The sequence below is a fragment of the Manis pentadactyla genome, chromosome X, assembly GCF_030020395.1.
Source record: "Manis pentadactyla isolate mManPen7 chromosome X, mManPen7.hap1, whole genome shotgun sequence".
Lineage (NCBI taxonomy): Eukaryota > Metazoa > Chordata > Mammalia > Pholidota > Manidae > Manis > Manis pentadactyla.
The window spans coordinates 56,158,162-56,170,777 of NC_080038.1; the positions used below are offsets into that span (position 1 = coordinate 56,158,162).

At 36.2% G+C, this 12,616-nt stretch overlaps 1 protein-coding gene across 4 annotated transcripts in view; it reads right to left on the minus strand.

Moving 5' to 3' along the window:
- Positions 1-2,148: 2,148 nt before the first annotated feature.
- The window catches only part of AMER1 (APC membrane recruitment protein 1), a 176,434-nt gene continuing 165,966 nt past the window's right edge, over positions 2,149-12,616 (minus strand). For 2 of the 4 annotated variants that reach the window (XR_005026300.2, XR_008995127.1), the window contains one exon: positions 2,149-2,380. The gene's annotated coding sequence lies outside the window, so the exon portion shown is untranslated. The remainder of the gene's footprint in view (positions 2,381-12,616) is intronic. The other 2 variants (XR_005026301.2, XR_008995126.1) reach the window with 2 other exon arrangements.

Consider the following 12,616-nt stretch of genomic DNA (forward strand, 5'->3'; position numbering starts at 1 on the left):
ATGTTATGTATAAGACACCATAATCTATATATTTTTATTTTGTGTATCTCTCAAGTAATTTTTCTACAGTTTATTTTACTGCTTTTATCTTTTGAACTTAATAATTGTTTTGTGATCTATCACCTTTACTTTAGGTTTATTTTCACTGATAAAAACAAATTTGAAGTAAAAAAACATTTACATCTAAATATATCCCTTTAAAATATCCTAAAAGGCTGGTTTAATGCTGATGAATTATTTTAACTTTCATTTATCCGGAAAAATTTTAGTCTGTCCTTTTACCTTGAATGATAACCTTGCTATGTAGAGTATTCTTGCTTATAGATTTTTTTTTCCTTTTCAGTACTTTGAATATTTCAATCTACTCCCTTCTGGGAGGTAAAGTTTCTGCTGAAAAATCTGCTAATAGTCTATGGAGTTTCCCTTGTAGGGAACTATCTGCCTTTATCTTGCTGTTTTTAAGATCGTCTCTTTAGTTTAATCTCTGCCATTTTAATTACTCTGTGTCTTCGCATGGACATTCTTGAGTTCATCTTGTTTGAGACTCCCTGCACTTCCAGGACCTGGATGTCTATTTCCATTCCCAGATTGGAGACATTTTCAACTGTTATTTCTTCATATAGACTTTTTACCTCTTTGTCTCTCTCTTCCCCTTCTGGGACCTTATTATGTGAATATTGTTTTGTGTGGATTTTTCACAGAGCTCTCTCAACATCTCATTTTATAAATTCTTTTTTATGTCTGCCTCTCAGATTGGTTACCTTCCACTTCCCTGTCTTCCAGTTCATTGATCCATTCCTCTGCTTCCTGTGGCCTATTATTCATTTCCTCTCCTATAATTTTTATTTTGTTTATAGTATTCTTCAGCTCTGAATAGCTCTTTTTAAGTTTTCTCTTTGTTGAAGTTCTCACTGAGATTAATTCTTTTCCCCAGTTCAGTGAGCCTCTGTATGACTTACTTTGAATTGTTTATCAGGAAGATTACTTATCTCCATTCCATTTTGAACTTTTTCTGGAGTGTTGTCCTGCTCTTCTGTTTGAAAACATATTCCTCTGCCTTCTCATTTTGTCTGGGTCTCTGTGTTTTTTCCTTTGTATTATAGATCATCTAACCTCCTGGTTTTGAAAGTATTGACTTTAGGTAGTATGTGTCCTGTGGTGCCCATACACACAAACCCCCTGCGCATCAGCATGTAGTGCTATGTTGTGGCTAAGTCACAACTGATTTTTGTGGTCTGTGGGCACCATCCACCTTTTGCATGTCTGCCAGCAATGACAGGTTCCTACTGCTAGTCTCTGTGTGTCCATTGTGTGACATCTGGAGCTTCTGCTGTTATGCATTGTGGGCAGGGCTGCCCTCTCTCTACCAGAAATTGAGAACTGCTGTGCTGAGCACGTTAGTTTGGGCAGGTGTGCAGGGGAATGCCAGGTCTGAGCCAGTGGGGTAGGTGGAGAGTTTCAGAGCTGATTCACACAAACATCTGTCCAGTTCTACTGAAAGTGGGGTGAGAAGTATCACCTGCCTGACTTTTCTCCTCTGGGGAGAGCTCTCTCAGATCCTGCACCTCTGGTACACTTCCCAAGGCAAGAAAAATCTTTCAATCTGCTGCTTCTGCAATGAGTCTCAGAAGTATCAACAGAGCATGCCAGTCCTACATGGAGGACTAAAGTCTTGGACCCCCAAAGCACTTCAACACTTCCTGGTGTCTAACCTGTTAATCTTCAAAGCCCAGTGCAGTGGAGACTCATCTTCCATGAGCTGATCCTTAGGGCCATGTGTGCCAGGTGCTTGAATGTTTATCCCCTCCCCACTCAGCTCCACTCCCTCTCACTTGTGAGCTGGCATGGTAGGAGGACTTGGATCCTGATGGATCCCAAATCTGCCCCTTTACACTTCTCAAGGTGGTCTTCTTTTCTTTGCCTGGTATGGACAGTATTTTCTGAAGTCTTCAGGATATTTCAGAGTTAGTCTTATTCAATTTTTCCTTGGTGTGTATGTGGGAAGAAGTAATCATAAAGAAGCATTGCCAACTTTCTCTGACTCTTGGTGACCTTTCATTTTATTTTAAGGACCCAGGCTTTCCTTAGTTCTCTGTGTATGTACTTTAGGCAAGGTTCCAGGGGTGGAACATGATATCAGCCAGTGCCAATCAACACACTGATTTTTAATTACAGTCTTTGGTTTAGGGAATTGCATATAACCCAGTGTGGTCTAATAAGGGGTAGACTTGTAGGGGGATTCCCAGGAAGTATCCCATCACCAGCAAACATGCATTCAAGACTGGTATGATGTAGCATCAGCATCAAACTGCTGGAAACCATATTGCCATCCTGAAGGGAGAGGCTTCTTGAGTGTGGAACCATCTGGAGGAGGCAGGAACTAGAGAGAGAAAGAATATAGATCCCAATGACAGACTTGTAGCCCCTGGATAAAGATGCATATACCCCTGAACTTTTCAGTCACATAATCCCATTCCTCTTTTTCATAAGCCAGTTTAATTCCAAACTTTTGTTCTTTCAATGAGCATAATTCTGACTAATGCAGGGTCTGTTCAAATTCATCAGTCTAATAAGTACAAAAACTGGAATTGAAATCTATGTAAGAATTTTATAAACTATATTTCCCCCTTGAGGATCTTTAAATCCTCTAGGACAATCCCCTTCTTGAATCCACCTTGAGTCCTTTTACAACCTGGATATTCTCCTCTAGCCATGCTTCACATAATTAAGTACTTTCTTAAACGGTAGGGCTAACTTTAAACACAGTCTTCCAGATGCGGTTTGGCCAGGAAAGAACAGGATCACTGCTTTACTTATAGATGATATGCTTCCCTTAGTGCAGCCTCATATTGCATTAGGTTTTACTAAAACCACATCACACTGTTGACTCAACATGAAATTAACTATCGACTCTAAATTCTTCCATATACACTGTTCTGAACTATATCTAACTCAGCCTGAAATTGTCCTATTAGGTATTTAAAAATAATTATTACATATAATCAGCTTTCTGTATATTCACAAAGTTATGCAGCTATCACCACTATAATTCCAAGGGGAATCACATAACAACCTTTGGTGTCTGGCTTCTTTAGCAATTTTTGTTTCATCCATGTTATAGAGTGAATCAGTACTTCTTTGCTTTAATTTTTTTATTTTGGTAAAATATACATAGCATATATCATTTCAATCATTTGTAAGTGTAAAATTCAGTGGGATTAATTCTAACTACAGTGTTGTATAACCATCACCATTATATATACACCAAATTTTTCATCATACCCAACATAAACTCTGTACCCACTAAGCAATAACTCTCTCTTCCTAACACTCATCCTTTGGTAACCTCTATTTTACTTTCCGTTTCTATGACTTTGCCCATTTGAGTTACCTCCCTCAAATAGTCTCATACAATCTGTGTCCTGTTGTGTATGGCTTATTTCACTTAGCATAATGTTTTCAAGGTTCATCCACATTGTAACATGTAGTAAAATTTATTTCTTTTAAAGGATGACTAATATTCCATTGTATGGATATACCTTTTTAATCCAATAATCCCTTGGTAAATATTTGTGTTACTTTCCCACCTTTTGGCTATTGTGAACAATGATGCTGTGAACATTGGTGTTCAAGTATCTGCTTGCATCCTTGTTCACAATTTTCTAAAATATATACCTAGAAGTATAATTGCTGGGTCATATGGCAGTTCTATGTTTACATTTTTGTGGAACCACTAAACTATTTTCATAGCAGCTGCATTGTTTTACATTCCCACCAGTAATTCATGATGGTCCAAAATGCTCCACAGCTCATCAACACTTATTGTTTTCTGAGTTTTTAAAAAATTTAGCCACCCTCATGGGTTTGAAGTGATATCTCATTGTGGCTTTGACTCGCATTTCCTTAATGACTAATGATGTTTAGCACCATGATGGCCATTTGTATATATTTTTGGAGAAACATCTATTAAGTCTTCTGCCCATTTTCAAATTGGGTTGTTTTGTTATTTTGTTGTGGAGTTGCAGGAGTGCTTTATGTATTGTGGATATAAATTTCTTATTGGGGGATTTTTAAATTTACAATCCCTTATTTACAAGTAATATATATGATTTGTAAATACTTTTCCCATTCGTTGGGCTGTCTTTTCACATTCTTGATGCACAAAAGCTCTTAATTTTATATGAATTTCAATTTATTCATTTTTCTTTTAATTCCTTGTGTTTTTGGTATCATACCCATGAAGTCATTGTGAAATTAATGTCATAAAGATTTTCTCCTATATTTTCTTCTAGGAATTTTACAACTGTAGCTTTAGTGTTCAGATATTTGATCCATTTTGAGTTATTTTTCTAGGTGGTAAAATGTAAGTGTTCAACTTCTTTCTTATATATGTGGTTATCCAATTTTCTCAGCACCATTTACTGAAAGATTGGTCTTTCTTTGAATGATCTTGGCACCATTGTCAGAATCAACTGATCATATATATGAGGGCTTGTTTCTGGGCTCTTTATTTTTTCCAGAAATCATATTTTTAAATTACTATGGCTTTGCAGTAAGTTTTGAAATTGATAATTTTGACTTCTTTTTATTTTCAAGACTCTTTTAGATATTTGTGGCCCTTTGCAATTATATATGAATTTGACGATTGCCCTTTTAATTCCTTTGAAAAAACTTACTGTAATTTTTATAAGCATTGTGATGAATCTGCAGATTACTCTTGCTAATACCAGCATCTTAAGAAATGTTGTTTTCTTATCAATGAACAAAGGATGTCATCACATTTATTTAGATCTTTAAATTCAGCAATGTTTTATAAATTTTAGCATATGACTCTTTCATCTCCTGTATTAAATTTGTTTCTAAATATTTTATTCTTTGGATGTTATTGTAAATGGTCATGGTGAACAATTCTTTCAATATGCTTTTGGATTCTTTTTGCTAATAGTTTATTGGGGATTTTTGCATCTTTTTTCATAAGGGATATTTGTCTGTAATTTTTATTTTTTGTGAAATCTTTCTCTGGCTTTGGTATCAGGGTAAGGCTGGCCTCATAGAATGAATTACAGAATGTTTGCTCTTCCTCAATTTTTTAGAAGAGCTAGAAAAGGATTTGGAATAATTCTTTAACTATTTGGTAGAGTTCATCAGTGAAGCTACCTGGTCGAAGACTTTCATTTGTTGGGAAGCTTTTAATTACTTTTTACTTGTTATAGATCGGTTGAAATTTTTTATTTCTCTTTGAGATAGTTTAAGTACATTGTGTTTCAAGGAATTTATTCATTTTTTATAGAAAATCTAATGTGTTGGCACACAATTTTTTATAGTATCCGCATAATCATTTCTATCTTTGTAAGGTTGGTAGTAATATCCCCAGTTTCATTTCTGGTTTTAGTTATTTGTGTCTTCTTTCTTTTCCTACTTCAGTCTATATAAAGGTTTCCAAATTTTGTTAATTTTCTAAAGAACCAGTTTTTGGTTTCATTGCTGTTCTTAATTATTTTTTATCTCCTCTTTTGTTTATATTTATTCTCAACATTATTATTTCTTCCTGCTTTGGATATATTTTGCTCTTCTTTTTCTAGTTCTTTTAGGTGTAAGGTTAGATTATTTAATTGAGATCTTTCTTCTTTTTTAATGTGTGCATTTACAGCTGTAAATGTCCTCTCAGCACTGCTTTCACTGTAAGTTTCTGTATGTTTTAATTTTGTTTTCACTTGTCTTTTAGTGTTTTTAAACATTTTTATTCAAATATAGTTTATATAAAATATTGTATTAGTTTCAGATGAACAACTTCATGATTCATCAATTATATACATTATTAAATGCATGGTAAGTGTAGTTACTATCTGTCACCATACAAAGATTTAACAATATTATGAATTGTATTCCTTATGCTATACTCCCATCCATGTCACTAAATTGTTTTATAATTTGAAGTTTGTACCTCTTTATCCCCTTCACCTATTTCACGTACTACACTCCCCTCTACTATGGTAACCAGTGATATGTTCTCTGTGTTTATGAATCTATTTCTGTTTTGTTTGTTCATTTGTTTTGTTTTTCACATCTCTAGGTATTTCAGTTCTCATGATTTCTTCTTTGACCCACTGATTGTTTAATTTCTGTATTTTGTGAATTTTCCAGCTTTCCCTCTTTTATGTCTATCTTCACCTTACCAGAGAAATACTTTGAATTATTGCTATCTATCTTTTGAAATCTATTAAGACTTTTTGTGGTCCAATATGTGGTCTAGCCTGGAAAATGTCCCATGCACACTTGAGAAGATTGTGTATTTTTTTGTTATTAGGTGGAGCATTCTACATATATCTGTTAAGTCTAATTGATTCATTGTGTATCTAAACTCCTCTATTTCTTTACTTAGTGTCTGCTTGGTTCTCTCCATTATTGAAAGTAGGGTATTTAAGCCTTCAACTATTATGATAAAACTATTTCTCCCTTCAATTCCATCAAGGTTTTCTTTCCATATTTGGAAGATCTGCTATTAGGTTCATAATGTTTATGATTATGTCATCTCGAGGTACTGAAACATTGATTAACATACAAAGTCCTTTCTCTCATAATATTTTTGGATTTCGTATATTTTGTCTCAAATGAGCATAGCCAATCCAGTTCTCCTTTGGTTACTATTTGTATGGAGTATGTATTCCATAGTTTCATTTTGAACCTGTTTGTGTCTTTGGATCCAAAGTGAGTCTCTTATAGACAGAATATAGTTGGATAATGTTTGCTTGGTTTTTTTTTCTTTTTTTTTCTTTTTGTAGGTAATTATATTTTTATTGAAGGGTAGTTGACACACGGTATTATATTATATTAGTTTCAGGTGTACAACATAGTGATTCAACATTTATATACATGACAATTCTGGGTACCAGCTATCACCATACCAAGCTGTTACAATATCTAGACTATATTCATTACATCCCGGTTACTTATTATTTTACCATTGGAAGTGTATACTTTTTTTTTTTGTGATGGCATCTCTCATATTTATTGATCAAATGGTTGTTAACAACAATAAAATTCTGTATAGGGGAGTCAATGCTCAATGCACAATCATTAATCCACACCAAGCCTAATTTTCGTCAGTCTCCAATCTTCTGAGGCATAACAAACAAGTTCTTACATGGAGAACAAATTCTTACATAGTGAATAAGTTCTTACATGGTGAACAGTACAAGGGCAGACATCACAGAAACCTTCGGTTTTGCTCATGCATTATGAACTATAAACAGTCAGTTCAAATATGAATACTCATTTGATTTTTATACTTGATTTATATGTGGATACCACATTTCTCTCTTTATTATTATTATTTTTAATAAAATGCTGAAGTGGTAGGTAGATACAAGATAAAGGTAGAAAACATAGTTTAGTGTTGTAAGAGAGCAAATGTAGATTATCAAGTGTGTGCCTGTAGACTATGTGTTAATCCAAGCTAGACAAGGGCAATAAAAAATCCATGTATGCAGAAGATTTCTCAGAACGGGGGGGTGAGGTTCGAAGCCTCACCTCTGTTGATCCCCAATTTCTCACCTGATGGCCCCCCTGCGACTGTGCCTGTCTTAGGTTGTTCCTCCCTAGAGGAATCTTACCCGTCTCTGGGTAACCAGTCATCTTCCGGGGCCATACAGGGAAATGTAAAGTTGGTAAGTGAGAGAGAAGCCTTATTGTTTGAAATGGTTAGCTTTTTATTTCTTTGCATATTTATGCCCTGTAGCTTCTACGCCCAGCATTTGTCTTGAGGTATCTTTACCACTTGGAAGAATTATGATACTCGGTAAATTTGATACGAATTCTATTTAAGGGTTGTAATTAGGAAGGAAGAAGAAAAGCTATAGAAGTAGCAGGCGGAAGAAAACATGGGAAGATTGATTATTTCTTTGACATAACTTCTTGTAGAGTAACTTCAGCATGTATAGGTTTTAAGCTACTACTTAAATTGCGCACACACATTAACATAATAGGAGTATAGTTACATAACCAAAGCATACCTGTAATTACCAGCCATCTCCAGGGAAACCAAGAAAACCGGTTAGGCACCTTAGGCATTTGTGAAAACTTATCTATGATATGGTGGATATTGTCCAACTGAACTTGAACAGTCTGAGAGAAATCAGACAAATTAAAACAACCCATTCCTGGGGAATGTTCACATCCCATATGTTCTTTTAACAGTAAATAGTATGTAGTTGTAAGATTTTGGAGTGCTACAATTTGCACTTCTCCTAATTCTTGGTTGAGTTCAAAAGTATAGATCCAGTCAAATTTGTTGTTTTACTCTATGCAAAGGCCAGCTTAGATATCTCCTTCCTCATTCCCATGGGAAGTCCAGCAACGGGTGGGATGAGTGCATCTACAGCTGTAGCAGTGCGTGGATCTTTGTTGGGGATTTTTGAAGATCATCTTCTGGCATGAGTCTTCCCGAGAGGGCTGATGTTGGAAGTTCTTTTTCATATCGTATCTTAGTTCATTTTTGGGGTAGCCAAATTAGGCTTTGATACTCTGTATAAACACAAACAGACCCTTTGCCTACAGTTTTATATGCCCTTTATACTCTTGTGTAGAACTCATTGGAGGTTACCACACAGGAACTGCCCTTTTTTTTTGTATCACTAATCTGCACTTACATGACGAATATTATGTTTACTAGGCTCTCCCCTAAACCAGGTCCCTCCTATAAGCCCCTTTACAGTCACTGTCCATCAGCATAGCAAAATGTTGTAGAATCCCTACTTGCCTTCTCTGTGTTGTACAGCCCTCCCTTTTCTCCAACCCCCCATGCATGCTAATCTTAATACCCCCCTACTTCTCCCCCTCTTATCCCTCCCTACCCACCCATCCTCCCCAGTCCCTTTCCCTTTGGTACCTGTTAGTCCATTCTTGAGTTCTGTGATTCTGCTGCTGTTTTGTTTCTACAGTTTTTCCTTTGTTCTTATATTCCACAGATAAGTGAAATCATTTGGTATTTCTCTTTCTCCGCTTGGCTTGTTTCACTGAGCATAATACCCTCCAGCTCCATCCATGTTGCTGCAAATGGTTGGATTTGCCCTTTTCTTATGGCTGAGTAGTATTCCATTGTGTATATGTACCACATCTTCTTTATCCATTCATCTATCGATGGACATTTAGGTTGCTTCCAATTCTTGGCTATGGTAAATAGTGCTGCAATAAACACAGGGGTGCACTGATCTTCCTCATACTTTATTGCTGCATTCTTAGGATAAATTCCTAGGAGTTCAATTCCTGGGTCAAATGGTAAGTCTGTTTTGAGCATTTTGATGAACCTCCATACTGCTTTCCACAATGGTTGAACTAACTTACATTCCCACCAGCAGTGTAGGAGGGTTCCCCTTTCTCCACAGCCTCGCCAACATTTGTTGTTCTCTGTCTTTTGGATGGCATCCATCCTTACTGGTGTCAGGTGATACCTCATTGTAGTTTTAATTTGCATTTCTCTGATAATTAGCGAAGTGGAACATCTTTTCATGTGCCTGTTGGTCATCTGTGTTTCTTTTTTAGAGAACTGTCTGTTCAGTTCCTCTGCCCATTTTTTAATTGGGTTATTTGTTTTTTGTTTGTTGAGGCGTGTGAGCTCTTTACATAGTCTGGACGTCAAGCCTTTATCGGATGTGTCATTTTCAAATATATTCTCCCATACTGTAGGGTTTCTTTCTGTTCTATTGATGGTGTCTTTTGCTGTATTCAGCTTAATATAGTCCCACTTGTTCATTTTTGCTGTTGTTTTCCTTGCCCGGGGAGATATGTTCAAGAAGAGGTCAGTCATGTTTATGTCTAAGAGGTTTTTGCCTATGTTTTCTTTCAAGAGTTTAATGGTTTAGTGACTTACATTCAGGTCTTTGATCCATTTTGAGTTTACTGTTGTATGTGGGATTAGACAATGGTCCAGTTTCATTCTCCTACATGTAGCTGTCCAATTTTTCCAGCACCATCTGTTGAAGAGACTGTCATTTCGCCATTGTATGTCCATGGCTCCTTTATCAAATATTAACTGACCATACATGTCTGGATAATGTCTGGATTCTCTAGTCTGTTCCATTGGTTTGTGGCTCTGCTCTTGTGCCAGTACCAAATTGTCTTGATTACTATGGCTTTATAGTAGAGCTTGAAGTTGGGGAGTGAGATCCCCCCTACTTTATTCTTCTTTCTCAGGATTGCTTTGGCTATTCGGGGTCTTTGGTGTTTCCATATGAATTTTTGAATTATTTGTTCCAGTTTATTGAAGAATGTTGCTGGTAGTTTCATAGGGATTGCATCAAATCTGTATATTGCTTTGGGCAGGATGGCCATTTTGACGATATTAATTCTTCCTAGCCACGAGCATGGGATGAGTTTCCATCTGTTAGTGCCCCCTTTTATTTCTCTTAAGAGTGACTTGCAGTTTTCAGAGTATAAGTCTTTCACATTCTTGGTTAGGTTCATTCCTAGGTATTTTATTTTTTTTGATGCAATTGTGAATGGATTTCTTTTCCTGATTTCTCTTTCTGTTGGTTCATTGTTAGTGTATAGGAAAGCCACAGATTTCTGTGTGTTGATTTTGTAACCTGCAACTTTGCTGTATTCCGATATCAGTTCTAGTAGTTTTGGGGTGGAGTCTTTAGGGTTTTTTATGTACAATATCATGTCATTTGCAAATACTGACAGTTTAACTTCTTCTTTACCAAACTGGATTCCTTGTATTTCTTTGTTTTCTCTGATTGCCGTGGCTAGGACCTCCAGTACTATGTTAAATAACAGTGGGGAGAGTGGGCATCCCTGTCTAGTTCCCGATCTCAGAGGAAATGCTTTCAGCTTCTCGCTGTTCAATATAATGTTGGCTGTGAGTTTATCATAGATGGCCTTTATTATGTTGAGGTACTTGCCCTCTATTCCCATTTTACTGAGAGTTTTTATCATGAATGGATGTTGAACTTTGTCAAATGCTTTTTCAGCATCTATGGAGATGATCATGTGGTTTTTCTCTTTCGTTTTGTTGATGTGGTGGATGATGTTGATGGAAGTTCGAATGTTGTACCATCCTTGCATCCCTGGGATGAATCCCACTTGGTCATGGTGTATGATCCTTTTGATATATTTTTAGATTCGGTTTGCTAATATTTTGTTGAGTATTTTTGCATCTACGTTTATCAGGGATATTGGTCTGTAGTTTTCTTTTTTGGTGGGGTCTTTGCCTGGTTTTGGTATTAGGGTGATGTTAGCTTCATAGAATGAGTTTGGGAGTATCCCCTCCTCCTCTATTTTTTGGAAAACTCTAAGGAGAATGGGTATTATGTCTTCCATGTATGTCTGATAAAATTCCGAGGTAAATCCGTCTGGCCTGGGGGTTTTGTTCTTTGGTAGTTTTTTTATTACTGCTTCAATTACGTTGCTGGTAATTGGTCTGTTTAGATTTTCTGTTTCTTTCTGTGTCAATCGTTGAAGGTTGTATTTTTCTAGGAAGTTGTCCATTTCTCCTAGGTTTCCCAGCTTGTTAGCATATAGGTTTTCATAGTATTCTCTAATAATTCTTTGTATTTCTGTGGGGTCCGTCGTGATTTTTCCTTTCTCATTTCTGATACTGTTGATTTGTGTTGACTCTCTTTTCTTCTTAATAAGTCTGGCTAGAGGCTTATCTATTTTGTTTATTTTCTCGAAGAACCAGCTCTTGGTTTCATTGATTTTTGCTATTGTTTTATTCTTCTCAATTTTAGTTATTTCTTCTCTGATCTTTATTATGTCCCTCCTTCTGCTGACCTTAGGCCTCATTTGTTCTTTGTTTTCCAATTTCGATAATTGTGACATTAGATCATTCATTTGGGATTGTTATCCCTTTTTTAAATATGCTTGGATTGCTATATACTTTCCTCTTAAGACTGCTCTTGCTGCGTCCCACAGAAGTTGGTGCTTAGTGTTTTTGTTGTCATTTGTTTCCATATATTGCTGGATCTCCATTTTGATTTGCTCATTGATCCATTGATTATTTAAGAGCGTGTTGTTAAGCCTCCATGTGTTTGTGAGCCTCTTTGCTTTCTTTGTACAGTTTATTTCTACTTTCATGCCTTTGTGGTCTGAAAAGTTGGTTGGTAGGATTTAAATCTTTTGGAATTTTCTGAGGCTCTTTTTGTGGCCTAGTATGTGGTCTATTCTGGAGAATGTTCCATGTGCACTTGAGAAGAATGTATATCTTGTTGCTTTTGGATGTAGAGTTCTATAGATGTCTGTTAGGTCCATCTGCTCTACTGTGTTGTTCAGTGCTTCCGTGTCCTTACTTATTTTCTGCCCAGTGGATCTATCCTTTGTGGTGAGTGGTGTGTTGAAGTCTCCTAGAATGAATTCATTGCAGTCTATTTCCCCCTTTAGTTCTGTTAGTATTTGTTTCACATATGCTGGTGCTCCTGTGTTGGGTGCATATATATTTATAATGGTTATATCCTCTTGTTGGACTGAGCCCTTTATCATTATGTAGTGTCCTTCTTTATCTCTTGTTACTTTCTTTGTTTTAAAGTCTATTTTGTCTGATATCAGTACTGCAACCCCTGCTTTCTTCTCGCTGTTGTTTGCTTGAAATATGTTTTTCCATCCCTTGACTTTTAGTCTG